At 51.6% G+C, this 27,606-nt stretch overlaps 1 protein-coding gene and 1 long non-coding RNA gene across 2 annotated transcripts in view; one reads left to right on the top strand and one right to left on the bottom strand.

Moving 5' to 3' along the window:
• Positions 1-27,606, bottom strand: part of LOC139044486 (centromere-associated protein E-like) — a 145,188-nt gene that overhangs the window by 73,514 nt on the left and 44,068 nt on the right. Inside the window, exon 2 of the mRNA XM_070503918.1 lies at positions 7,695-7,877. The gene's annotated coding sequence lies outside the window, so the exon portion shown is untranslated. The remainder of the gene's footprint in view (positions 1-7,694; positions 7,878-27,606) is intronic.
• On the top strand, positions 230-7,756 carry LOC139044490 (uncharacterized). Its single transcript, XR_011501450.1, has 3 exons — positions 230-642; positions 2,229-2,445; positions 7,623-7,756. It is a non-coding gene; the product is annotated as an uncharacterized lncRNA (long non-coding RNA).

Here is a 27,606-nt window from a genome sequence, read left to right as displayed (position 1 = left end):
AAATGGTGCAGCCACTTTGGAAGACAGTTTGGCAGTTTCTTACAAAACTAAACAGAGTCTTACCATACGATGCTGCAGTCACGCTCCTTGGTGTTTGCCCAAATGAGCTGAAAACCTGTGTCCAGACAAACATGTGCACAGATGTTTATAGCAGCATTGTTCATAATTGCCAAGACTTGGAAGCAATGGATATGCTCCTCAGTAGGAGAAGGGATAAATAAACTGTAAAAAAAAAAACAAAAAAACAAAAAAAAAACGGAGAGATTGTGTTCACACTGTATAATTTAGGATATCTCTCCTACCATTTTAGTCATCAAAATAGTTTGGGAGTTATTCACATATGACATCCTTTATGTAGATTTTTAACATAAAATAACAATGAACAATTTTACCATAAGAATTCATTTGAATACAAAATTGACAATGACAGTCTAATTTTATGTCACCAGTCCAAGTCGTTGTCAATTTGTTTGAAGCTTTTGGGCATTAATTTGTAAATTTAATATGGTTAGCATTAATCTGATAAACTTGTGCTTCATTTATTAACAGATACAGGATCTACGCCAGAAATTCAACAATCTGACCATACTTGAGGAGTGTGGATGGGAGAAAGCCAGCAATACGAGCAAAGATGTGTTTCAGGTAAATTTGTGGATTTCTAATATAGACTTTTACTTTAATGAATTTAAGCTTTAGAAACATTTAGCTTCAGGTTTTTCATTTCACAAAACGTGTCATCTATTACAATGTCCTGATTGTCTTGAAGAGTGAGGAAAGGTCAACACAAAATTCAGGATGGTTATTTCTGGCGGGGGAGGTGGGGCTGAGATTGGATTTGGTCCTCCTGAGAGCTTCTGAGTTGCTAAGTAACGGTATGTACCAGTGTGTTTTATTCTTTAAACTGTACCTATACATTGTTTTGCAGTAATAATAGCAGTAGTACATAATTTATATAATGTGCCAACTATGCTTCCCAGGCCCTCACACACATTGACTCAGTTAATCCTCACAACAGTCCTGTGAGGTGGGTGCCGTTATCCCCGGGTGGGGAATCTGAGGCCAGGAAGACTCGAGCACGTGCCCAGGGTGGAGCTGGGTTTCTCATTCCAGAACCCATGTTCTTAACCCACAGGTTATGCCATCTCTGCTTTCTATACTCTTGTGTGTGATATATTTCAAAATGAAAGAACTTTTTAAGTAGAAAAGAGGAACAATGACTCTTAGACTCTCTCTCTTTTCCCAAATTTTATCATGTAAAATTTCCTATTTTCTCTGTAAAATTGGCTTTGTTGACATGATAGATTCCATTCTTATCTATTTGTACTAATTTTTTTCCCAAAATATTTTAACTCCAAGCTTTTGGTTCAGAATTGCTACTTCTCAAGCCAGCTTGGAGCCCTGCCACTTTTTCTTTTAGATTTTAGAAAAATGCCTCTGGTTGTAAAATCAGGTTTCTAAACTGGTACTTTATTATGCTGTGTAATCCAAATAAAAACTCTGTTTTGAATTCTGTCTTAGGAGTTTAAGATGTTAGAGTATTAAAGGATTATTGTAGGATTGTTTTACTAATGAAGTCTCCTTATTTTACTAATGAAGTAATGTCTTAGTAAGACGTTAGTAATGTCTTACTAATGACAAAGGCCCTGAGGACAGTGACGAGATTGATTGAATGAATTTCAAGTCTGTTAAACAGGAAGGATGCTGGGACATTTGGACCTGCCGTGCGCATTTCTTATCGGGTGCTTAGTCCTGGGGACATAACACCATCAGTGACGCAGATAACGGCTGTGTCAAGACAGCATTATGTCGGAGCCTTGTAATTCTGCCCCTTACCACCAGTGTTTCTCTCCTACATTATTTTATAGGCCACCGTTAAGACTACTGAACAGTTAAAATCAAACTAATCTTTTATCTATACTTTGGAACCATTCCCCCAGATCTCTTATTCATTGACCTCTCATCCCATCAGTTAGCCTTGTTCTCTCTTTTCCATCAGTTTTTAGACATGTTGAAGGGTCCTATCTTTGTTTACATTAAACGACAACCACAACTAACTCCTTGAGGGCAGGAACTTTGTCCTTTACCTTTGACCCCCAGCATGTTTAGCACATACTAGGAACTTGATAAGCATAAGATGGATGTGTGAAATATTTTAGGCATGCTTTATTCATTTTTCTTATAAGATGGTAATGAGTTGCTTTAGTAAATGTCATAATTTCTCTTTGTAGGAAAAAGTTGTCTCGGGTATAGCGAGTGAACCAAAACATGATGATGCTGGGATCGCAGATGGGGGTCGCCTCGCTGCTGTGAAGAAGGCAATGAGAGAGAGGATGCAGCCGGGAGAGCGTGCTGAGGCCGTGGGCTCTGCGGTGCCAAAGGAAGTTGATCATAAAGCGTTTGACACTGGATCTTTTAGAATTGAAAGTCCCGTTAAATCATTCTCAGGTTAGTTTTTCTGTTGAGACTACTTAAGAAACGTACTTGGGTTGGATGGGAGCTTGTACAGGAGGTGAAAAAGTTTTCACAGGAAGCAATATAAGCTGTCTGTGATTTCTGGAAAATAGACCACATCCTCACCACCAAACACTTGCAGATTTTGTTTGATGGATGGGATTAGATTACCTGAAGTGACATATCTCCTAAAGTTGCTTTTCTGTGTTTTCTAAGTGACTTCACTTCCATTATTAGCCCCTAACCCCACGGTCCTGGGAGGAAGGTCCCAGGTCCCAAGAGGGAAGGGCGATGAGCATGAGGAGTGAGGTGATTTCCTTCAGGTTGGTGCCAGGCTGGATGAGAATTTCAGCAGGAAAGGAAGCTTAGGCACCAAACCATCACACTTCTCTGGCTGTTCTTAAAAAATGACGCTTAGGGAAGGTGGGTTTGGTTTTATTTTCATTTGTATCAAAACTTTTGCCCAGATCTTTTTGAAACACAACAGGCCAATCCACAGACAGAAAGGGGACTCATGGTTGCCAGGGGCTGGGCGTGGGGAATGGGGAGTGACTGCTACAGAACCCGGGATTCCCTTGTAGGGGGATGTGAATGTTCGGGAACCAGACAGTGGTAATGGTTGTGCAACACTGTCTATGAAATAAAGGCCCCTGAATTGTACATCTTAAAATGGTTAAAATGCTGGTGGAACTTTATGTGAATTTTACCACCATAAAAAGAATGAAAGTATCTGCAGTATGATTTAGTTTATGTACAATTCTAGAAATCCCTAATCAATAGTGACCACAGGGAGCCTGGGGCTGGGGGCGGGAGGGATGAGAATGAAGCAGAGTTTAGGGGCCAGTGGAGACGCTCATCATGCTGACTGTGCTGACGGCTTGACAGGCCCACTGGAGCTCACCAAACTGTCCACAGCAGACACCCACTGCTTCTCACCCAGCAACCGTGCCCGGAGAAAGCCGCCAAAGAAGTAGAAAAGCTACACAGGTTTCAGCTCGTGGGGTCACTTTCATGCTCCCACACGAACATGCAAAGCGAGGACCACCTCGCCAATGGGGAGTGATCGCCACCCATAATGTTCAGAGAGAACACACCCAAGCATAGAACAGCATGCTACTTCTCATCCAAGAAAGGGAAGAAATTAAATATGTGTGTACATACACAGATGTATATTTGTAGGTATTTGCTCATATTAAAAAATAAAGGATAAGCCAAATTTATGAAAACTGTTACTTATGGGGGAGGAAGAGAGCAGAGTTGAACAGACAGGGGTAGACTCTGGACTTATGGGAATATATCTGGTTTGTGAGTTTTGACCTTGGAACCATGTACGTTTTTACATACTTATAAAACAAAATTTAAAAACATACTTTAAAAAGGCGATCTCTAACAGAAGAGAAGGGGACACTTCCGATCTTCCTCTTGGACCAGTGTTACCCTAATACCAAAACCAGACACAGGAATCACAGGAAAACTGCCAGCCAGTATCTCTTCTGGATACGGACACAAAAACCATCCACAGAATACCAGCCAGTGAAATCCAGCCACGCAGAAAAAGGACCACACACGATGGCCAAGTGGGATTTGCTCCAGAACGCAAGGTTGGTTTAACATTGGAAAAACCAACTCACGTAATGCACCTCATCCATAGAATAAAGAACCAAACCACACGGGCCTCTCAACAGACACAGGAAAAACATCCGACCAAGCTAACATCTTTTCTTGATAAAAACGCTGACCAAACCAGGAATGGAAAGGAAGGTCCCCAACCCGATAAAGGGTATCTGTGAAAACCCACGCTCACAGCATGCTTAGCGGTGAAGGACTGGATGCTTTTCCCAAGGGCAGGATCAAGAACCTCCACTCTCGGACATCAACACCACACCACGCTACAGGTTCTTCCCAGAGCAGTCGGGCGCGACGAGGAAATAACAGATCCACACCGGGAAGGAAGAAGCGAAACTATTTCTAGCCGCAGGTAACATGATCATGTACACACAAAATCCTAAGGAATACGCTAAAACACTATTAGAACGAATAAATGAGTTCAGAGGACTGCAGGATACAAGATCAGTACACAGGAATTAATTGCATTTTTATACACTTGCAATGAACAAGCTGAAAATAAAATTCAGAGAAGCATTCCAGTTATAATAGCATCAAAAAGAATAAAATGCTTCAGAACAAATTTAACAGAAGATGTGCAAAACTTATACTTGAAAACTACAAAACATCTTCGAAAGAAACTAAGACCTAAATGAGTGGAAGACGTCCTATGTACACGGATGAGAAGACAGTAGTAAGACGGCCATACTCCCCACACCGATCTACAGAGTCAACGCGAGCCCAGCAGAACCCCAGCTGGCGTCTCTGCAGAAACTGACAAGCTGACCCTAAAATCCATAAGGAGTTGCAAGGGTCCACGGAGAGCCAAAACAAGCTTGAGAAGGGACTCACACGTCCCATTTCAAAACCGACTACAAAGCAGCAGTAATCAAGACAGGGTGGAACTGGCATAAAGACACAAGGACAGGTCAAGGGCTAGAATCAGAATCCAGTACTAAACCCTCATATTTATGGGGAACTGATTTTCAACAAGGGGGCCAGGGCCGCTGGACGGGGAAAGAATGGTCTCTTCAGCCTTGGTGCTGAGACAACTGGATTTCCAGACGTAAAAAATGGAGTTTGACCGCTGCATCACTATATTCAAAAATTAACTCAAAATGGATCAAAGACCTAGACGTAAAGGCCGAAACTAGAAACTCTCAGGAAAAAACAAAAGCAAATCTTCATGACCTTGCATCTGGCAATGATTTCTTGGATATGACGGCAAAAGTACGGGCAACAAATGAAAAAACAGATAAAGTGAACTTTATCAAACAAACAAAAACTTTTTGGCATCATGGAAGACTATCAAAAACTGAAAAAAGGGGTCAGCCTGGTGGTACAGTAGTTAAGTTTGCACACTCTGCTTCAGTGGCCCAGTGTTGGTGGGTTCAGATCCTGGGCACAGACTTACACACCGCTCAACAAGCCATGCTGTTGCAGCAGCCCACATCCAAAATAGAGGAAGACTGGCACAGATGTTAGCTCAGGTCCAGTCTTCCTCAGCAAAAAAGAAAAGGTTAAAAAAGACTCAGGTCAATTCTCAGTTTTTCAGGTGCTGAGTACATATAATTAAAAAAAAGAAAAAACAACTCAGAGAATGGGAAAAAATGCACACCAAGTATTGGATAAGGGACTTGAATCTAGAATATATAAAGAACTCTTACAATTGGACAATAAAGTGACAATCCAGTTAAAGAACGGGCACAGGATCTAAACAAACATTTCTACAAAGAAGATGCACAAATAGCCAATAAGCAGATGAAAAGCTGCTCAACATGACAGTCTTCAGGGAAATGCGAGTCAAAACCACCAGGAGACACTTCGTGCCCCCTAGGACACGCTGTCTACAATCAGCAAGACACAAGTGCTGGCGAGGGTGTGAGAGATCGGAACCCTCCTACGCTGCCGGTGGGAATGCAAAATGGGGCAGCTGCTTTGGGAAATGGTCTTGTGGCTCCTCAAAGCGTTAAACATGGTGTCGCCATGTGTCCCAGCAATTCCACTCCTAGGTGTGTATATCTGAGAGAACCCTACACCTGCACACCAAGACTCGCACACGCGTGTTCCAGCAGCCCTGTGCACCACAGCCCAAAGGTGGGCCAACCCAGACGTCCATCAGTTGATGAATGGATAAATGCACAACGGGACGCTGAAAGGACGTGCCACTGACACACGCCCCAATACAGACGAACCTTGAAAACACAGGCTCGCTTGTATTTTTGCTTTATTTTGCAATAAAGCACTTCCTTTATTGCTCCTCGCTTTACCGCGCTTTGCTTTATTGCGTTTTTCACCAGATGCTCCACCAGCAAAGAGAAGATGACTTGCTGAAGGCTCAGGTGCTGGTTAGCATTTTTTAGCAATATGGTATTTTTTAATTAGGGTATGCACTTTTCTTTAGTCATAATGCTATCACCCACTTAGACTACAGCATAGCATAAACCTAACTTTTATCTGCACTCGGAAACCAAACAATTCGTGTGACTTGCTTTATGGTGACATTCACTTTGTTGTGGGGGCCTGGAGCCGAGCCCCCAGTGTCGCCCGGGTCTGGCTGTGTGCTGAGGGAAAGAAGGCAGACACAAAAAGCCACACATGGTATGGATCTGTTTACATAAGATGTCCAGGATACTCGAACCTACAGAGACAGGAAGTGGATTAGTTGGGGGTGGGGGAGGGGGGATGACAGCTAAAGGGTACAGGGTTTCTTTTAGGGGGTGACAAAAATGTCCTCCAGTTGACTACGATGATGGCTGCACAACTCCGGGCATACACTGCATTGTGCTGAGTTGTACGTTTTAAATGGGTGAACTGTGGTCCGAGAGTTATATCTCAATAAAGCAGTTCCAACAAGAAAAGAGGACAAGCCCTAAAAACTGCAAGCAAAAGGAAGCACGTGAACCATTCAGCAGGTGGAACAGAACCTGCTCACAACACACATGGACGGAGGGTCAGCATCCAGAATAGGAAGAGACATTCCAGAGGGGAGGGTGGGGATGAAGAAAGAGAGAGAAAGCACCCCGGAAGCACAGGGGCAAAGGGGAAGCACAAGCACCCCAATGCGGCCTGAAGGCGGAGCTCAGGAGCACAGCCCAAGGCAGCCCGATCCATGGGGGAGCGGGACGCGTCAACGCCAGCACCCAGGAGGGGCCGTGCCAGCCGCCGGCTACACGGGAGCCTTCCCACGCGGCTGAGGCGATGTGGGAAACCACGATTGTGCTCGTCTACGTGTGTCTACACATGTCAACATGGATGGCCTGGAGACATGCCACCGAATTTCAAAACCAAATGGTGAGACAATGCACGGGGGATCATGTGTTAGGCTAAGTTCAAAATCGACATGTTGCTGCGCATGGACTGTGGGTCCACTAGCACCCACCCTACACAGGGAGAGACACGGGGCAGGAGGGCGGAGAGGAAGGCCCAGGCTGGACCTCAGGGGATCAGTTGCTTAAAAAATGCAAAGGTGAACGCTGCTCCATCTGGGAGGGCAACAACGCACAGGCATGTCTGTCTTCAATATTTGGCACAACCGTTAATACAGAGTCTCCACTGTGTTTCAGATCCTGAAAACAGAACACAAGCACCAACCCGTGAACGTGGTGCTGCCCAGAGGCAGCACGCAGGGCACCCACCTTGGCCACCTTGCCCATGTCCTCCATGGTGGCTCTCTCGTGCGGAAACTGGGCGAAGGTCCGCTCAATCTTGGCGATGACGGCATCGACGTCCACTGTCCCCTGCGGACGGCCTCGGGGGAAGTAGAAGGTGGGGATGCTCTGGCTGCTGGCTGGTGGCAGGGGCTCCTCCTTTGTCTGGACCTGAGAAATGAGACAGGTGGTGAGGACTTGGGAACAGGAAACATCGTCCTCACATGAACCCGTAACAGACAGAGGCGGCACCGTTCTCAAAGTGAGCGCACGGGGCCACGGAACCCCAATGTGCACAGAACGCCAGACAATCCTGGGGGCCAACTCCAGCCATGAGGCCACCCGCATCCGAAAGGTCACACACCACAAGAGAGCGTCACATACCACTGATCCACACTGCTGAGCCTCCCCCAGCCCTGCCTCAGTGTGACCCCGCAACAGTGACAGCTGACGGCCCAGGCTGCCAGGGAGGCTGGCACAGGTCCTTGTGGGGAGCCTGCCCCGCAGTCCTCCTGGGGTCAGGGTCCTCCAGGCGGGCCGTCAATGGCGCTCGCTCACAGCCAGGACAGGTGTGGCCTCTCTTTGGGGCCCACACCTGCAGTCGCTGGTTCCCACGTGTGCCTCCCGGAGAATGGGACGTACGTCTGTCACCTGACCTGGGATGGCCCTCCGGGAAAGGATCTGGCCCTGCAGCCTCTTTCTCGCCAGAAGGCAGAACGGCAGCTGAGCCACCCCAAGTGAAGCCAGCACCTTCAGCAGCAACTACTTCGGAGAAGTTTGACCTCCTGACATGCTTTCCAAGACACAGTGGTGTCGGGACGTGCCCTCGGGGATTCAGGGAGCTGACCTGCTGTGGGGCTGTCGTTACAGGCGGAAGGGGGGACTCTGTATATAAAACACGGTTGTTTAAAATGCCCCCAAGCAGAAAGAGCTGTTCAGTGGACCCGGTTAAGGAATGACTGCCGAAAGTTGGCCCCAGGCCGGGTCTGCAGCACCGAGGGGGGAGAGGCTCTGAATCTCCTCTGAGGCCGAGCCCATGAGGCTCGCTGTTCCCACTACGGTGGGCACGGTCGCCCAGCAGGACTCAGCAGCATCTCCCTGCTGACTCAGGAGAGGCCTTCTGGGGCCAGAAACAGCTCCTGGGAGCCGGGTCGTAGACGGCCGCCGAGGACCAGGCACCCGGTCGGCCTCGACGGGCAGTGACGGGGAGGCACAGTCTGGCCCATGGACGCATCTCCGGTCTACACCCTACATTCTCTAGGGCTGGGGACACGAGGCCACAGTCTCAGGAGGCAGGAACAGCCCAGCGTCCTACTGGGGAAGGACTGGACTGAGCAGCAAAAACCCAATGCCTGAGGCCACGGGGGCTGATGGGGCCGGGAGTGGGCAGATGGTCAGGAGAGTGCACTGTGAGGGTCCCCAACTCAACAAGGTCTGGGGAACCCAATGCACACGGGACACCACGGGACCACATAGGACCTGCAGACCCTGAGCGTGCAGGAGACACACACACAACACAGCAGGCCGAGGAAACACCACAGAGGGTTCAGGGCCGGCCCAGTGACCGGGCACAGCGTGGTTCTTACCCAGAGGAATGGCACCGCCAGCAGGCCCGAACGCCCAGGTGGGGGGTCCCCTCCATGCGCCACGGGGCACTCACATGTCAGCCACCCTCCCCAAGGCCGAGTGACAGAGCACAGCTCATGCAGCCACCGCCTCATGCCACAGGGACCAGGGGCTGGAACACCAGACACCAACAGCACTACCAATTTGCCACCAGGATACACAGTCAACACGGCTCCCCACTGAAACCTGCGGGTGTCCTACACATCTCGTCCTGCAACGGGGGCCTCTTCACCACCCAGCTGCAGCCTCTGGGACCGGCTAGTGTCCTCCTCAGTCCATCAGTCCATCTCAGGGACGGCCCATGTTCTCTCAGTCACGTCTCGGGATGGCCCCACGTCCCCCTCACTCATGTCTTGGGGTGGCCCCCCACGTCCCCTCAGTCACGTCTCAGGATGGCCCCACGTCCCCCTCAGTCACGTCTCAGAACGGCCCTGCATCCCCTCACTCACGTCCCGGGACGGTCCCTCGTCCCCCTCACTCACGTCTCGGGAGGGGCCCATGTCCCCCTCAGTCATGTCTCAGGGTTGCCCCGCATCCCCTCAGTCACGTCTCAGCATGGCCCCATGTCCCCTTCAGTCACATCTCGGGACGGCCTCGCGTCCCCTCAGTCATGTCCCGGGACGCCCTGTGTCACCTGTCTGTTTTCCCTCCAGCACTAGGAGGAGGAGTCACTTGTAAACGCTTTCTGTCCTGCCCCACTGACGTGACCCACAGACGACAGCAACACGTCCAGAGGTGTTGCTGTCCTGAGTCTGCTGTACTGGGGGGCTATGGGGAGAGCCTGCAGACGCACGACAATGAGCCCTGTGATCACAACAGGGCAAATAAAACAGTCAGGGGTTTGACGCAGGGTCACCTCAGTGCTGAGAGCCGAGAGGCAGATGTGGACGGCACGGTGATCAGAAAGGAGAGGCTGCAAAGGGCGGCCCTGAGGTTCCGGCACCTATTGCAGGCCGGCTGTGCTGAGCGAGGTGGATCTGCCATGGACGGTGGGAAGCACGAGGACCACACTGTGGACTAAGCCTCAGAGCAGAGCAAAGGCTGGACGATGACCTCGGGCCCACCCTTCACGAGACTCGGCCCGAGTCAGCACCCAGGGACACAGGCTGATCCCCCTCCTCCCAGCCCGGGATGTCCTGTTCCACGGGGATTGGGTTACAGTGTCAGAATCACTGAGTCCTGATGTGACAGCCCTGCACAGCAGCACTGAGCCAAAACCACACCCACCGTGGCCCAGGGACAGGCGGGAGGGGAAGCCACACCCAGAGCTGCCTCCTTGGAAGGAGAGGGTTCGGTTCAACAGATCTGCTGGGGGTGCCCACGATTCGCTTTGAGGAAGATAACTTTTCCCCTCGATTTCTGGAACAAAGACTGAGGGCCATTTTTCATTTTTTTAATTTTTTGTGAGGAAGACTGTTACTGAGCTAACATCTGTCCCAATCGTCTACTACTTCATATGAAGGAGGCCGCCTCAGCGTGACTTGACGAGCGGTGCTAGGTCTGCGCCTGGGATCCGAACCCGCGAACCCCAGGCCACCGAAGCGGAGCCTGTAAACTTAACTGCTGTGCCCCCGGGGCAGGCCCCTGAGTGCCTGTTTCCTTGCCTTGTGGCGGTGGTTCCGTTTTCCCGTCTTTCTCTTTTCTTCTCTCCCGCGAGGCGGAATGAATTGCGAGCCCAATGCCCTGAGCTGTCGGCCACAGTCGCTGCCCTTGTACCTTTGTGCAATACGGTGTTGGTGTTTCCTGAGCACCGACCACATCTTCCCATGAGCCATCTCACTCAACTGCCGCGTTCAGGACAATCTGTGACTGACGTGCCACCAGCATCCTGTATTCACGGTGGGAAAACTGAGGCACAAGGAGTCTGGCGCTCCAGGCAGAGGGCAGGGCACCTACACTGTGGGGTGGCTGCCCCTGGGCTGGTTCTGGAGCCGTTGTCAACCATGTGCCTTCTCCCCAGTCCATGGCTGGGCTGACACAGACCCCTGGGCTGCTAAGTCACAGGGACGTCGTTCGCTGCTGGTCAGCGCTAGGAGGCCGCGCACCTGGTCACCTGGGAAAGGACAAGGAAGAGGGATGACAGCGCTGCTACGCCTCCATGCAGACACACTGCTCGGCCTCTCGCCTACGACCAGGTGTGATTCCTGAAAACGAGGTTGCTGTCACCGTGTCAGCCGGCTTCTGCCAGACCCGTTACACAGTTAATACTCAGGCCGGTCCTGAGAAATGGACTTTGACAAAATGGACAGAACGTGACAAAGAACTTAAATCAAATCTTCCTGCGGCTGTCAGTGCACAGCAATCCACCACGAGGCTCACCCTCGCCCCCCTGGCTGGCCCGAGCGTCCCCATGGGTGCCCTCCTCCCCCTGGATGGCCACAGGCACACTCCAGCTGGCGACGGCGTGATGCTGACTCCACCACACGAAGCCCTGAAAGCAGCGGGGTGGGCTCACTGGGGCGTCCTGGACATGTGGTGTCAGGCCCTGTGTCGCTCACGCCCACTATCTGTGCCCCCCTCCTGTGGAGACATAGGGACATTTCCTGCCCAAGGGCTGCCAAGCGACAGCTCTGGAACCTCGCTGGACACTCACGAGGAAGTCTGTCTTCATCTGCACAAGTCACGCGTGGCGACCAGACCTCCTCATGAATCCGCAGTCTACGCAGATGCGAATCCAGGCTGGGATCCGCGAGCAAGGCTTTGCCCTGGGGTCCTGGTGGCTCTGCCTGGGGAAGTAACGTGGCCTTTGTGCCCTGGTGACCTCGCGGTGACCCGGCCGCCACCACACGTGAGGGGAGGGCGGGAGGCCAGCATGCCCCTTTGTGGAGCAGCAGCAGCAGCAGCGAGTGCTCGTGGCTCCTGTCCTAGGCGTGAGGATACATGCAAGCACCTCCTGAGGGGGCTTTGGGGGCCTGGTGTCCCTGGTGCTGGTGTCTGCACACACCACAGTCCTAAAGGTGGGCGGTCCCCACCACGGGCTAGGCGCCTGTCCTGCGTTGTTTAAAGGTGAGCGAGTGCAAGAAGCTTACAAAGGCCCCAATCTGAATGGGAGCACAGGGAGGCAGCCGGCACGGCCTCAGCACCGCAAGAGTGTGGCTCGTCCACGTGCTCCTGCGGGAGGAGCTCCGGGGGCCACCACCATCTCCGACACCGCATTCCCTCCTGCCCCGTCAGCAGAGGGCGCTGTCAAACTGAGGTTCCGCCGTCTGGGGGAACTAAGACACCACACAGGCATCATGCTCCACCCCCACCGTACTCTGAACCAGGTGGAGCATCTCCTCATTTGTCTAAAAGGCAAGGACACCATCTTCCCTGCCCCTTCTCTACTCCACGCTGTGCCGTCATTTCTGTTCCTCCTCTGACCATTCCCAGGGCGGCACGTGTCTTCGGCTTTGTGAGTTTTGTCCTCCGTCCCCAGGCCCCACGTCTTTTTATTTACTTTGTGACGTCTGTCACCACACGGGAGTTTTTAGATCACGTTTGTAGTCGGCTTCATTCTCTCGTTGGTCTAACAGATGGTCCAAGGCAGCACTGGGAGCTACTTTATGACATCTGAGCACGTGCCCTGTGCTCACGAACTCAGAACGACCGGCACCACGGGGACAACGTCTGAGGTCTGTACAGTGGCCCATCGACCCTCCCATGGCCCTGCTGGGCGGGGAGGCCTCGGACAACAGGAGAGGCCAGAGGTATAGAGAAGGACATGGGGGGCCAGTTCCAAGGAGGATGGACACCGGGCCCCCGTGATGCAGGCTCGGCCGCAGTCCGAGAGGGAGAAGCTGATGGGCCACCCGGGCAGAGGGGCCAGCCTGGGCCAAGGGCACGGGGAGCCCCAGGTCCTGTGTGGGCCTCGCAAGGGGCAGAAACCACGCGTCAGGAGCAAGTTCACCAAACCTCTGTGGGTGGAGACGCGCCAACGTGTCTTCCGAAGCTGCAAAGACTGAGCACTCTAGGAGGCAGTATTCACACTGCACGGGATGAACCACATCTGACGGTTTCTACCCGCTTCCTGAGCACATGGCGCAGAGATTCCCACGACAGCGATGGCACCGGCTCAGTCACCTGTTCCTCCTTCTCCATCCCCCACCGTCTGCTGGTCCGCTTGTCTCCAGGGGCAGGAACAGGAAGGGGATGGGGCCCAACAGCCAAATGGGCCTCCCAGTCAGGACTGGCGGGGAAGGGCCTGCTGGTCGCGATGGAGACACACACACAGACGCACACACACGCATGAGGCCTCCACGCCCAGGGCTGCCACGCGAGGGCCTGTCTCTGCCTCAGCTCGTGTGTCTGTTCCTGGGGGTGGACACACAGCTCGCTGATCTCCAGGAACCCCTCGCCTCGTGCGGCAGCCCGGGTCCTTCTGACCCTGGAACACAGCAGAGCTCCTGTCTTCCTCTGCTCCGGGCCCTGAGGCCTGGCCCCGAGGACACACGCATAGCTCCATGAGACATGACCTTCTGGACAGCGGCACAGGACGAGCAGAGTGGGACACGAGCGAGCTTACTGCCTGGGGAGCTTGACCATGGTGGAGGGAGGACGCCCACATGGGCTGCGCAGTGAGAGACGGCCCCTGTGGTCAGAGCCATGCGGACGGGGGGAATTTGGGGGGAATTTGGCAGATGGAGGGAGGGAGGAAGGGAGACAGCTACAAACTTAGGGGCAAAGACACAACCACAGGTCTTTGGTGCTCTTGACAGCGCCCTGCAGACACCCCGCATGGCCACACTGGCTGCTGCCAGCAGGAGGGCTTCCCTTGAGGGTGCCACACGTCCCTTCCACCAACACGCTGGTACAGGAGGACGGTCCCCTGGGTCAGGAGTTTGAGAACCACTGCACCACAGCTCCCTGGGGCACAGCGGGTGTGTGGAGGCGCTAATGACTGCCCCTGTCACTGCCCACCTCAGGGCCTTTGTGCCTACTGTTCCCAGGCGCCCCACAAACACTGCCTTACCTCATCTAAGACCATGATCAGATCCCACCTGCCACTAGCATGTCATCAATAGACAACACAACACCCCCCGCCTGAGCCCACTCCCACCTGCCGTCCCCTCACACCAACCATCACCCCAGGTCACAAGGTCATCCCTGACACACCACACATCCCACCCCACCTGCCGCCCCCTCATAGTAACCGTTACCCCAGGTCACAAGGTCATCCCTGACAGGACAAACATCCCACCCTACCTGCTGCCCCTTCACAGGAGCCATCACCCCAGGTCACAAGGTCATCCTACACACCACACATCCCACCTCACCTGCAGCCCCCTCATAGGAACCATCACCCCAGGTCACGAGGTCATCCCTGACAGAACACACATCCCACCCCACCTGCCGCCCCTTCACAGGAACCTCACCCCAGGTCACAAGGTCATCCCTGACAGAACACACATCCCACCCCACCTGCCGCCCCCTCATAGTAACCGTTACCCCAGGTCACGAGGTCATCCCTGACAGAACACTCATCCCACCCCACCTGCTGCCCCCTCACAGGAACCATCATCCCAGGTTACAAGGTCATCCCTGACAGAACACACATCCCACCCCATCTGCTGCCCCCTCACAGGAACCATCACCCCGGGTCACAAGGTCATCCCTGACAGAACACACATCCCACCCCATCTGCTGCCCCCTCACAGAATACATCACCGCAGGTCACAAGGTCATCCCTGACAGAACACACATCCCACCCCACCTGCCGCCCCTTCACAGGTACTGTCATCCCAGTCAGGCTCTGTAGGCTTTTCTGTCATCCCAACTAGAAGGTGCAGCTACCCTCCAGTGCCTGGCACAGAGCAGGCCCCCAGCAATATGCAGTGATGGAACGCACATCCCAAAGAGCTCCCCTGAAAGGAAAACACCTTTCGCTGTGTTCGGAAAGCTGCTACCTCAGAGAACTTGGCCACATGACTCTGTTTCCCTCTGTCCACAGTGAGTCTCTCCCAGCCTGGAACCTTCCATGTCTCTCACACTCATGGGGAAGCAAGCGTCTCCCACCAACTCACTCCCTGAGGCACAGCGCAACACTGGATGACCCAGTTCTGGTGCTGGACTTGCAGGATCGACTCAGGGAGAAGTAAATGCTAACATGTGTGCTCTTTCTGCGGCCCTGTCAAGACCCAGGTACCCGGACCAGCCCTTCTGAGGAAGGCAGCTGGAAATGCTGGGGAGAGCACTTGACAAACATCTTCCTGAGTGCCTCACGGACTGGCAAGAGAGGAAGGACTCTCAGGGCACGGACGCTGGGAAGGGGCACCCAGCGAGGCCAGGAGAGGCTGGACAGGCGCTGCCTTCAGGGAGTGCACTCAAGGGGGTGAAGTGACCGTCACCTCACAGTGTTGCAGAGCTCGGGGACAGGAGGCAACATCCAGCATCCTCGACGGAGGCTGCCCCCTGAGCGGGATCCTGGGGGCTGCCCCTGCAGCGAGAAGAATGAAGTGGAAATAAATCCCCACCAACCTCTGACCCCAGGAAGGAAAGGACAATCATAGGCCTGAAAGCTGGTGCTGCATCAAGGGGCTGCGGGCAGGGGTGGTGGCAAAGCTCCCGAGAGCTCACAGCAGACTCCCAGTCAAGTGTGCAAACCAAATGTACATCCTGTGCCTGGTCCCCAAACCCTCCAGCCGACGACGTCAGGCTGCCACAGATCAGCAGTGCCCGGAAGCAGCAAGATGTGCTGAGGTGAACCATCCTCAACTCGGGACTCAGAAAACGCCCCAAGTTCCAAGGAAAGTGAGGCGTTCATGATCAAAATGCACAAACACACATGAAAGGAAGGCACCATGAGGGAGAGCCGGCAAGCAGGGAGCAGCTGGGCTGGCGAAGACTCCGGACTCTGACGTTGTTGAGAATGAGAGCCGACACGCTTCATATATCAAGACAGGGAGAGGCTTGAAGATGCAAGAGTGAGGAGACTTAAGACAGCCCCAAATAAAACGTCCAGAAGAACAGGAAACACACTTGCTTTCTGGGTTGGAGAGCAGAGCAGCACAGCTGGGAGGGACTCGTGCCCCGGGAGGGAGGAGACGCAGGTGCTGAGCCTGCAGCTGCAGAGCTGGAGACACATCCTGAGACCCGAGGCCCAAGGAACCCCAAGCAGGAGTCCTTGGAGCGACCCACACTGCACACCAGACGACGAGACGGGACAACACCCAAGACAGCGGCAGATCCTCAGAACCTGCCACAAGGAGACGGAACGGAACAGAAAAGGGGACCGTCTCCAAAGGAGCGACCCAGGAGCCCTGCAGCCAGCTTCTCGACAGAAATGCAGGGGCCAGAGCTGGAGGAGAGCGGCTGCCCTTTCGCCCAAACGCCACCTCCCGGGAGGTGTCTGCCACACAAAACCAACATGGAGACAGTTTGAGACCAAAACGGAAGAAAAGCAAAAGCGAGCCGGCCACTGTCAGCAGACGCTGGTCCAGGATGTGCGGGGGACCGTGCGTCAGGCAGAAGCCAAGTGCTCCTGACGCAGGTCGGAGATGCAGGAAAGGGGCGTATGGGGGGCAAATCTCAACACGCTGACTGTGTGAATCATCATAAGGCGGCGATTTTATTTCTTTTTAAAAACCCTCCGAAGGCAACAACAGCAGTATAAAATGAATGGGGTCATGGAATGGAAGTGTCTGAGAGTTTTGTTTTTTTTTGTTGAAGAAGATTAGCCCTGAGCATCTGCCGATCCTCCTCTTTTTGCTGAGGAAGACTGGGCCTGAGCTAACATCCGTGCCCATCTTCCTCTACTTTATATGTGGGACGCCTACCACAGCATGGCTTGCCAAGTGGTGCCATGTCTGCACCTGGGATCCGAACTGGTGAACCCCGGGCCGCTGAAGCAGAACATGCTCACTTAACTGCTGCGCCACTGGGCCAGCCCCCATCTGAGTGTTTTGAGCTGGAAGGCAAAGGTATTAATTTTTCACCTGGAAAAATCCAGTAGTGGCCATTTCTAGGATGAGCAGTCAGCTAGGAGCAAGGGAATACTCCAAAGTAGGAGAGGAAAAGAGAAAGAGGAGGCAAGAAAGGACAGGACGAAAATAAACCAAGATGGACGAACAGTCATAACACGTGGAAACAGACAAACGGCACAGTTAAAAGATGAAGATCAGAAGGAAAAAGAGAATCGTGTCTATTCACAAGAGACACACATAAGACGTAAGGGTGCAGAGGGTGAACATCTTCTCAAAAGACGGAAAAGGGTAGAGGGGCCGTGGGGTGGCTGGACTGACGTGCACACAAGAGGTGGAGGTGTGGACAGTACTAGAGAGAGACAGGGACCGCGTCAGGGCAGGCGACCAGGGGAAACGACATGCCTCAGAGCTGGCCGATGCCGGCCCCAGGAGCCCCACACGGACACGGCAGACGCTGCAGGGAAAAGCAGAGGTCCAGCCCCCAGGGAGGCCGGGCCCAGCTCCCCGGAGCGATGACGGAGCTGACCGGACAACGAGAAACAAACAGCCTGCTGCAGACACGGGAGATTTACAAGTTTAATCTCCGGGACAGAAATAGATGCGGCCCCAGCACAGCTGCAGCTCTCACATTCTTTTCCAACACACAGGACGCCGTTGGGGGCTGGCCACCTCCTGGGCCGCAAAACAGGTCTCAGCAGGTCCTGCAGGGACCGTGGGGCGCATTCCCCGACCTCCAGGGGACGCGGCCAGATGACTGGAATGAACAAAAGTGGCAAAAACACACACGTGTGTGTGTGAAAGGAGAGTCCTAAAGTACGGCTCAGGCCTCTTAAAAAATGGCAACCAGCCGACCAAGGGGCATTCGGGTCCCCAAGCCTCTTGCCTGGGCTCCCACCCGCCCCGCCCCACGCAGGCCCCCTGCAGCCCCGATCAAGGGGCACGGCCTCACGGAGAGCTACTTCTGTAGAGGGCCCCAGCCGCCTGCTCCCTGACTCGACCCCACTCCTGGGACCTCAGACTCGCCCATGGGCCTCCCAGAACACACAGTGGGGCGGAGCGGTGCCCCCACGACCAAAATCCAAGCCCTGGGATAAAGCAAAGGCATCTCTTCTCCCGCAGAAGGGTGTGGGGGAGCCCAGCAGAAATCCGTCCAGCTGTGTCTCTGGGGTCACACCTCCCAACACCAGCCTCGGACGGTCAGGTCCCAGAGGGGTCAGACGGCACGTGCTGGGACATCAGATGGGTCCCTCCGACTCCAACGGGCCAGGACAGGGCACAGGTGGCAGAATGAGAGCAGGCCAGGCAGGGACGCTGGGCCGGAGCGGCCAAGCCCAGCAGCGTCCTGGGCGGCCCCGTCTGAGACCGGATGCAGCAGCAAGGCCGGGACGGGGCCCTGGACGGGGCCAGGGAGCTCAGGGGGACAGCCTGTGGATTCCAGGTGAGCCCAGGCCCCAAAGATGCTGCACCCAACAGGAGGCCCCTGTGGGCCGCGAGCTTTCTCCTCGGCTCCCGTGGACCCTCCACACCAGCTGGCAGGAGGTGCGCCAACTAAACGCGTGAACGACACTCCACGCTGACAGATGGGAGCCAGAGGTCAAAGTTTAACACAGGGGAGCCAAAGACAACAACGGGGGAGCCAGGCCCTGCACACGGGTTCGTGCGAAGGATCTCCCTCCAGCACAGGAGGGGCCGGGCTCACTGTGGAGGCTGCTGGGCCAGCCGCGTTCACAGGAGGGAGCAGAGCTGTGTTCCCAACACTGACACAGACGGGGGAGCCCGGCTGAGCGGGGTCCCCGGCCTGGACACTGACTGTCAGCCTGGCTCTGCACCTGCCCCACAGGACGGGCTCCCAAGGGGGCGTGTGTGCGGCTCTGGAGTGGCCTGTGAGGGGAACCTGCATCCACAGCCGAGTGGACAGAGGGGCCGCTTCCAGCTGCCAGGGTCCTGGGAATGTGGATCAAAGGGGGTATTCATGACCCTTCCTGCAGGGTACTGTGACCCCACCCAGACTAGGACCCCAGACTGTGGCCCACTTGCCATCTGGGACAGGCAGAGCTGGGAGGCCACGCTGTCACCCCAGGGAGGGGAGGTCAGCTCAGAGTCCAGGACTGTCCCCAGGGGGTGGCCACACTGGGGTCTGGAATGACGCTCAGCGGGGTCTGTGTGCCCTGAAGGACCCTGCAGGGAGGCTGGACAGCGTGTCCGGGCCCACAGCAAGGTGACAGAGTGGAGGAGCAGAGGCGCCCGTCAACTGTGCCTGAGCCTGTTTGTGGAGAGTGGGCGAGGGGACCCCCGGGGTACAGGACGCTCAGGACCCCTTCCAGCGGGGCGAACCGAGCATGTCCTGGGCCTGAGAGAGCCTGCAGTGACCACCGGGAGTTGGCGCTGCTCGGCGCCCAGAAGGCCCGAGAATCCCTGGGCAGGGTGGGCGGGTGGACATGGGAGGCGGGAGCAGGGATGGCTCCACTGTGGATGGCACAGCCGTGCCCCAGGGTCCTCTGCTCCGGGCCAGGGGGGCCCACTGAGCGGGTGGCGTGGCCGTCAGGCTGAAGCACCACCTCCCTCCCTCCACCCCCAGCCTCTCCCTCTACCCCCAGCCTCTCCCAAAGATGTTTGCTGACCCCCCCCAAGGCTGTGTCCCGAATCCGCCCTCCAACATCTTGGGGTGAAAGGAGCCAGGAGAACTCTCCTTCTGCTCCTCCCACAACCCCCATGAGAAAGACCCACTGGTCCACCGCCTGCAGCCCAGGGAGCACTCACGTTACGCAATGCACATCGTCACGGCTGAGAAGCAAGGTTGAGACATGTTTTCTGTGACAAGAAACAACTTCCCATGAAATGAATTCATAAAGTTTGATTCCCAAAAAGTGATTTTCATTTGATAAGCAGCAGCCCTAAAGCAATGCAGACTTTCCTGCATGGGCTCTGTGGGGAGCCGGGCCCCCAGGCACGACCATCCTGGGCGAGGCTGGAGGGATTTCCGGGTCTCCCACACAGCCCAGTGGACCATCAGGAGAAACCCTAACTGCCCCACATCTGTTTTCCTATCGTCAAAGCAGGACCCGCGTGGGGCAGATTCCACTCCTGGGTCTCCAAATGCAGGCACTTTCCTTAAAATCTAGGGACAGACTCACACCTTCCCCAGCTGCAGACAAAACTTCAGAAGTTGGAAGACACAAGACAGGAAAAATTCCCAAGCTGTGTAAAAGCTGAGATATGATCCCAGAAAAACTCCCATTAAAATATCAGCAGAAGGCAGGTCTTTTTTTCCCCCAGATGGCCCGGTCTGATTGGATGTCATTTTTTTTGGCCACAACAGGACGTTAAGTCCTGGCCTACAGAAAAAGTGCGGGTGTCTAACTGCAAGAGGTGAGGCGTTCAGGAGCAGGAGCCCCGGCCCCAAGCCCTGTGGCCCTGCCCCCAGCACCGGCCCAGAGCTGAGGCGAGGACAAGATATGCCACGGAGAGACCCCTCGAGTCACAGACAGACTCTGGGGATCACGGGCTGTCTGATGCTTCCAAACGACTGGGTCCCTCAAACTAACTCGTAACACGTCCAAGGTGTAGACACAGCAGGTCTTACTCCTCTGAGCACACACAACCATGGAGAGGGTGTCTACACGCCAACTACTCACTATCAGCACCGAGCCATCCACTTGCCCGGCCCATGTGTGCAGATCCCCACAGCCCAGTAAACACCATGTGGCCGAGAAGGCCAGGCGTCCCACAGGGCCGTGTCATCACGGAGATGGCCGTGACCATGGGCCAGGCTTCCCACCGGGACCACAGGGTCAGGTCCCCACCCGAGCCAGAACCTGTCCACGCGCCGGGGGCTTGCATCCTGGCCACACCGCGGCACCTGCCGCCAAAACTCCAGCAACGGGCGAGCTCTTAGGAGCTCTCCCAGCGACTTCACGCGGGACCCACGCTCCCTGCACGGGTGGGTGCGAGCAGCCCCCGCCCCCCCCACACCAGGGAGGGACTCGGGAGGGACCCGGGTGGGCCGGGGGGGTGACATGCGGCAGACCTGGACCTGCTGGAAGGCCTTGAGCCTCTTCTTGAAGCGGGAGGGCAGCACGAAGTCGCAGCCGCGGGCCAGTGAGGCCAGCTCCTGCCTCAGGCTGGGGTCCTGGCACAGCGACGGCTCGTGGAGCCGCATGTCGGCTCGCGTGGGCCGCCAGGGCCCGGGCCAGGCACCTCGCTCTGGCTCTTGCTCTCGGGGCTGGGCCTGGCTGGGGCCGCTGGGCTCGGGGCGGCAGCTGCGCCCGGCAGGACGGTTGGGGTGGCTGGGCTCAGCGCACTCCGTGAGTCGCTGGCCAGGCGCTGTGGGGGCCGGCCCAGGCGGCGCGCGTTCCACAGGCTGAGGAGGGCACATGGCTGGAGGAGGGGTGGCAGGCCACCCCTCCCGCGGGCGGGCGGGCCGGCGGCTGTGCAGGCGGGAGGGGACAGCTGGCGCGCCCTGACCGAGCAGCTCTCTGCGCGACTGCTGAGGGTGCGGGAGGCCTTGCAGGGGGCGGTGTCTGCAGGGACCCCGGCTGTGGCTCAGTGTGGACGCACAGGGCACAAACAGGTCAGCAAGGACAGCCGATCTGGGGCAGATCTGGGGCCGCCTGCCAGCGCTCGCACAGCGGGGAGGTGGCGCTCTCCCCAGAAGCAAAGCCTGCCCGCCCGCCCACGACTAAAGGGGACCTGCCACAGGCTCCTCGCGGAGGAGCGGGTTCTACGCTGAGGCCCCAGCCTGGGACCCAGATGCAGCCAAGCAGCTGTTCCCTCCCTGAAAACGCACTGGGAACAAAGGGGTCTGCCCGCCCCAGCTTCCCCTGCTCCTTAGAGGCTGAGAAAACATACTGAAGCTGCAGAGGACACCGGAAAGTTTTCTCTTCAAAAATCGGGTGAGGGGGTGAGTATTCTGGCTTCTGTAGTCTTGGTGCCGGTTCCACACGACAAAACGTAGAATGTCAGGACAGGGCAGAAAGTACCACAACATACAAGGTAACAATATGGAACGACAGTGTGGAACGTCACGACAAAGTACCAAGTAACCAGAACGTCCAAAATAACGACAGTGCACAAAGTACCAACAGGGCAGAACGTAACCACAACGCAGGATGTAGCGCTAACGCACACCATAAGGTAGGAGCCAGTCACATAAACGTCAACAGGGCAGCAGACAGCAGGTGCACTGAGGATGCGGCCAGCGGACACACGGACACCCGGCACCTCCGCCCGCTCCCGCAGGAAGGACCAAGGCTGCAGTGGGGGCCGAGTCGCCTGGGCCCACGCAACTCAACAACAAAACATCAAACAACCCAATCAAAAAATGGGCTGGAGACATGAACAGACATTTCTCCAAAGAAGATATACTGATGGCCAATAGGCACAGGAACAGATGCTTATCATCGCTGATCATCAGGGAAATGCAAATCAAAACTACACTAACATATCACCTTACACCCGTTAGAATGACAAAAATATCTAAAACTAATACTAACAAATGTTGGAGAGGTTGTGGAGAAAAAGGAACCCTCATACACTGCTGGTGGGAAGGCAAACTGGTGCAGCCACTATGGAAAACAGTATGGAGATTCCTCAAAAAATTAAAAATAGAACTACCATACAATCCAGCCATCCCACTACTGGGTATTTATCCAAAGAGCTTGAAGTCAGCAATCCCAAAAGTCCTATGCACCCCAATGTTTATTGCAGCACTATTTACAATAGCCAAGATGTGGAAGCAACCTAAGTGCCCAGCAACAGATGAATGGATAAAGAAGATGTGGTACATATATACAATGGAATACTACTCAGCTGTAAAACAGAACAAAATCATTCCATTTGCAATAACATGGATGGACCTTGAGGGAATTATGTTAAGTGAAATAAGCCAGCAAGAGAAGGATAATCTGTGTATGACCCCACTCATATGAGGAATTTAAAATTATGGACTAAGAACAGTTTAGCGGATACCAGGGGAAAGGTGGGGTGGGGGGTGGGCACAAAGGGTGAAGTGGTGCACCTACAACACGACTGACAAACATTAATGTACAACTGAAATTTCACAAGATTGTAACCTATCATTAACTCCATAAAAAAGTGTTAAATGTATATCTTTTTTTACTTATCAAATACTTAAGGGAAAAAAAGACTACCCATTGTAGGACAACTTACTCTGAAGTAGACACTCTCACATATGGACAGTGGTAATAAAAGGATTTAGAAAACAACTTGGCAATAAGCCTTTGATCTCTTGAGTAATTCTGCTTCTTTTTATCTATACAAAGAAAATAATTCTTAATAAATAACTTTACTCACAAAAGATACTGATCTATGAGTTATTTACAACAGCGAAAACACTGTAAATAATTAAAATGTATAATAATGGCTAAATAAACAGGTATGCATAAAAGTCATACAATATCATACCATCCATTAAAAATAATTCAAAAAAGTTCAATTATAATATGGAAAATAGTTCACACTACAATGCTAACCAAAAATAGCAGGCTATAAGTTGTAGACAAAATATGATCACAACTATGTTTAAAAGCACATGAGGTAAGCCCTGTGGGATAGTGGTTAAGTTCACGTGCTCCACTTTAGCGGCCCGGGGTTCATGGGTTCAGATCCCAGTCTCAGACCTACACACCACTTATCAAGCCATGCTGTGGCGGTGTTCCACATACAAAATAGAGGAAGACTGGCACAGACGTTAGCTCAGCAACAATCTTCCTCAAGCAAAAAGAAGATAAGCAACAGATGTTAACTCAGGGCCAATCTTCCTCAACAAAAAAAAATACAATAGGGGGCCAGCCTGGTGGCATAGTGTCGTTAAGTTGGCAGCAGCCTGGGGTTCACAGGTTCAGATCCTGAGCACAGACCTAGCACCACTGTCAAACCACGCTGTGGCGGCATCTCACATAAAATAGACGAAGATTGACACAGATGTTAGCTCAGCAACAATCTTCCTCAAGCAAAAAGAGGAAGATTGGCAACAGATGTTAGCTAGGGCCAATCTTGCTCACACACACCAAAAAAAAAAAGGAAATAAAATAAAATAAAATAAAACTATTACAGTAAAATACTGTCAGAAATATTAATAGTAGGTGTTATCTAGATGATAATATTATAGGTGATCTTTTTCTACCTTTTCATATTATAAATTTATCGCTTTTATGCTGTAAAAGTTGTTTTCTTTTTTAATTCATGTAATTTTCTTTTATAGTTCATAAATGAAGATTGGAGATGTATGAGGTAAACTAAACTTAAAAGTTGAAAACTTAATTTTCCTAAGATTTTGCAAGGTAATCCACTCCCATTCAAGAAATTACTCATATGTGCATGTGTTTTTAGTTTTAAAATTATTGTATCTATTTACAATGCATTATAAAATATACAGCTCATTTATTTGTTAGTATCCATAATAACTTCAGTTATAAATCAAACAGTATTTGATAGTTAGCTTTTCACACCTCCTTTATTTACAAGTTTACTCCTTGCTTTAGTGTTAGAAATCTTATGTCCTTATTCAAGTAAAATTATAAGAAATTCTATCAAAATCTTCCAAGTATTAATTACATAAGCATATAAAATAAAGTCTAATTGTCTATAAACTTTTTATGCCTTGATTTTAGTCGCAAATGTGATACAGGCCCATACAGGTTTCCACTACGCTGCTGAATACTTAACCACTGCTTCCGGTTGTTAGGGTAAATGGTGGAATTTTTCTCAGTGGGTCCACGTGTCTTGGGTTTCCTTACAAAAACTTACCAAATTTTAACATGTGCATTTTATGCACACTGACCTGATTTAAACCTCATGAGAACTTTATTACAGGAACCTGAGGCTCAGAAAGGCACTTATTTGCTGAATGCAATAAGGGAGTTAAATAATTTGCACTTACAGCTACTAAGTGGAAAATTAGGAATTCTATCTCCAACCAAAGCCTACGCTATACTGCACCCCTTAGGGGAACTCCAGGCACAGTGACAAATATAATTTAATGAATAGAAAAAGTAGTTACCCTAAAAGATAATCCTCAAAAAACTCAAAATCTGAAGTACAGTTTCTACTGAATGTGTATCGCTTTTGCACCATTGTAAAGTCAAAAAATCGTTAAGTTGAACCACCATTAAGTTGGGAACCGTCTGTACTTAAAAGGACTATGGACAAACTAAGACGTCCATGAAAGTGCTTTCAGTTACTAGAGCATACTTTTCCAAAGTTTTTCATCTTTGTTCATTGCTATCTTTATTGTTTTATATACACTCATTGATTTAATTTACTTTTTTAATAAGACACTTTATGGACACATGAAATTACCCGAGTTCTCTGGCTTTACTGCTCATGCTTAAGCCACTGTGCTTACCACACTATTTTCACTTGGACATAGCAGCAACTAAAGATAAGTCACTAACAATAAGAAAAGTAAATCATTTTAAAATCAATTCCTAAAACTTCCAACTAAAACTGGAACCGATCCTCACAAAGACCAAGACTTGACAGGCGTTACAAAAGTATTTCAAGCAAAGGACAGTACGAAAACTAAAGCCACAGACAGCTATGGCATTTCACATAGGACCATTTAAAAAAAAAACAAAAAACACTAACCAGTCAGCTACAGCCCATAAGGAGCTTATAAGTCCTCACTCCTATGCTCACAACAAGAAAAAAGATAAAGGAAACTGTAAATCAATAACATCTTAGAAAACTGAGGTCACAGGGCAAATCACCACTGAAAACACTGGAGACAGGCAGATACAGAGAATCACAGCTTATCTGGAGTGGGAACACTTCAACAGTAACTGACAAACTGTAGGAGACCAAGTATGGATCAGCCTGAGAGTTAAAATATCTTGGGGTCCCAGTTTTGGGGGGGGGCCCACACTTTCCTGGGTTTTACGTCCAGGAACCCTAGGAGGTTTTCAGGTTTTCACAATGAAGATCTGAGGAAAATCCTCTTCTGCTTTGAGCAGGAGAAGGGGAAAGTAACCATACTGAAATATGCCCAGAACATTCTCTTCTTAACAAAGTCACACCCTGAAGATAAAGTACTTTAGCAGAGCATCATCTACCTGGAGGAAGAGCAATTAGGCAACCTCAGCCTCCACCAGCCTTCTTGTCTCACCGAAGCTGGGGGAGGGAGGGAGGGCTAAAAGACACTTTTGAAGGTCACAGTCCAGGGACTCAGGACCACTAGAAAAAAATGAGATTTAATCGTAAGATTACAGAACACTTTCCCTCCCCAACTGCTTATCACCCCATCAACAGGGATCCACCATAACAACAGTGAATTACAAGTGAGAATACAGCAAGATAACAGACTCTGTTTAAGAAGGAGTTTTTACTTAGGGAAATCCAAAGAAAACAGGAAGAAAAAAATTAAAACAAGGAAACTAGAAGAAAATGAAGCCTCTGTCACCTACGGGTACAGCAAATATTAAACACAACCCAGTTCCTAGTGAGATTAACATAAAAGCTCACACTAAAAGCCTGATTACCTCAGTTCCTATCACCAGAAATATCATATTTGGCTTTCAAAAAAAATTGCAAGTCATGCTAAAAGGCAAGAAAAAACACAATCTTAAGAGACAAAGACTGCATTAGAACCAGACTCAGATAAGACACAGGTTTTTGGAATTATAAGACAGGGGAATTAAAAATAACTGTGACTAGTATGATGAGGTCTCCAATAAAAAAAAGCAGGTAACGTGCAAGAATAGATGGGTAATATAAGCAGAGAGATGGAAACTCTATTAAATAAAACAAAAGGAAATGCTATAAATCTAAAACACTGTAAAAGAAATAAAGATGCTTTTGATGGGCTCATCAATAGACTGGACACAGGCAAGGAAAGAATCAATGAGCTCGAAGAGGAAAGAACCAGTCAGGTTGATGATACGTCAACAGAAATTTTCCAAACTGAAATGCAAAAGAGAAAAGAGAGAAAAAAAAGAAAACAGAAAAACTAGTAACTATAGGACAATTACAAAAGTTGTAACATACACATAATGGAATAAGAAAGAGAGAGAAAAGAGCAGAAGAAATGTTTGAAATAATGGTGGGTGGAAAATCTTCCAGAATTAATGATAGATACCACAGACGCAGGAAGCACAGAGAATATCAAGCAAGATAAATACCAAATATCTACACCGAGCTATATCATATGCAAACAGGCAAAAAAACAAAGACAGAGAAGAATTTTAAGAAGGCAGAAGAAAGACACCTTATCTAAAGAGAAACAAGGATAAGCATTCCATCTGACATGTGGTCAGAAACCATGCAAGCAGGAGGAGCACGGAATAAAATATTTAAAGTGTTTAAAGGAAATAAAAAAACCACCAAGCAGGAACAATGTATCCAGCAAAATGATCCTT

Source organism: Equus asinus, unplaced genomic scaffold (genome assembly GCF_041296235.1).
Source record: "Equus asinus isolate D_3611 breed Donkey unplaced genomic scaffold, EquAss-T2T_v2 contig_89, whole genome shotgun sequence".
NCBI classification, from domain to species: Eukaryota; Metazoa; Chordata; class Mammalia; order Perissodactyla; family Equidae; genus Equus; species Equus asinus.
Note: the sequence above shows the minus strand (reverse complement) of the source record. Positions and strands in the feature narration are given on the sequence as shown.